Source organism: Monodon monoceros, unplaced genomic scaffold (assembly GCF_005190385.1).
Source record: "Monodon monoceros isolate NGI ecotype Baffin Bay Population unplaced genomic scaffold, NGI_Narwhal_1 Super_Scaffold_3, whole genome shotgun sequence".
Taxonomy (NCBI): domain Eukaryota; kingdom Metazoa; phylum Chordata; class Mammalia; order Artiodactyla; family Monodontidae; genus Monodon; species Monodon monoceros.
The window spans coordinates 62,091,782-62,093,690 of NW_021703780.1; positions in this window are offsets into that span (position 1 = coordinate 62,091,782).

Consider the following 1,909-nt stretch of genomic DNA (forward strand, 5'->3'; position numbering starts at 1 on the left):
GCATTTGTTATTTGTAGATTTTTTGATGATGGCCATTCTGGCTGGTGTGAGGTGAAACCTCATTGTAGTTCTGATTTGCATTTCTATACTAATTAGTGATGTTGAGCATCTTTTCATGTGCCTGTTGGCCATCTGTATGTCTTCTTCGGAGAAATGTCTATTTAGGTCTTCTGCCCGTTTTTTGATTGGGTTGTTCGTTTTTTTGCTGTTGAGTTGTATGAGCTATTTTTATATTTTTGTAATTAAGCCCTTGTTGGTCGCATCATTTCCAAATGTATTCTCCCAGTCACTAGGTTCTCTTTTCCTTTCGTTTATGGTTTCCTTTGCTGTACAAAAGCTTGTAAATTTGACTAGGTCCCATTTGTTTATTTTTGTTTTTATTTCTATTGCCTTGGGAGACTGACCTAAGTAAAAGTTGGTATGATTTATGTCAGAAAGTTTTGCCTACGTTCTCTTCTAGGAGTTTTATGGTGTCATGTCTTATATTTAAGTCTTTAAGCCATATTTTTAAAGATTTATTTATTATTTTATTTATTTATTTATTTTTGGCCTCGTCAGGTCTTAGTTCGGTACATGGGATCTTTGTTGAGCTTTGTGGGATCTTTCACAGCAGCACGCAGGCTTCTCTCTAGTTGTGGCACACAGGCTCCAAGGAACGTGGGCTCTGTAGTTGTGGTGTGTGGGTTCCAGAGTGCATGGGCTCTCTGTAGTTTGTGGCACACAGGCTCTCTAGTTCAAGCACGCAAGCTCGGTAGTTGTGGCGCAAGGGCTTAGTTGCCCCACTGCATGTGGGATCTTAGTTCCCTGACCAGGGATCGAACCCACATCTCCTGCATTGGAAGGCGGATTCTTTACACTGGACCACCAGGGAAGTCCCCTTTAAGCCATTTTGAGTTTATTTTTGTGTATAGTGTGAGGGTGTGTTCTAACTTCATTGATTTACATGCGGCTGTCCAACTTTCCCAACACCACTTGCTGAAGAGACTGTCTCTTTCCCATTGTATATTCTTGCCTCTTTTGTCGAAGAGTAATTGAACATACATGTGTGGGTTTGTTTCTGGGCTCTCTATACTGTTCCATTGATCCATATGTCGTTTTTGTGCCCCTACCACGCTGTTTTGATTTTCAGTGGCTTCTTAAAGCAGCTGGCTCGATACTTATTAATAGACTGTATTTCATGTAAGTCTCTCAACCCCAGCCTTCCTCGGGCAACACATGAGACAGACTACACTCTGAAGCTCAGGGATATCTGGGAGCTGAAATGCTGACCCCTGGAAGGGCAGGTGACAGGAGATTGAGAGGGAATTAATCACCAGCAAGACACAGAGACTCTGGGACACTCTGTCCTGGAAAAATGGTAAAGAGCCAGTACCTAATATAGGGAATCTCTCTTATAATCCTCCCTATGGGAATGCAATCTTTGGTAAGAGTGGAGGTGAGCAGCAAGTAGAAGCAGGGGAGGAGGAATAATATTGCTCATGCCCTAATTTTACTTACTCCTAGTTCCAGTCTATCTTGATTCTCTACTCTGAGCTATAAAGGCTACGAAATTAGGCTACAAAGCTCCCCGCAGACATGCTGATGACTATAACAGGAGTACAGGGAGCAGGACCCAGCTGGCTAAAACCATCCTTAGACTCACAAATGAGCAGGTTTAGACTCACCTCTCCCTCTAGGGCTTAATAAGAACCATGAATAGTTTCTAAGCCAAATGAGAAAATTGTTTTCTACAGAGCATGTTATATGCAACCCCACAGTCCCAAGGAGAGCAGAGCATAAGAACACAAAAGAACAAACCAAACATTTATTCAGTTGACATCAGAAATCTCCATACTCCATAACTGCCTCAACACAACTTGGGGTGAGCCTGAATGTGGCCACTGGAGCACTGGGAAGGGGGTTCCTAGAC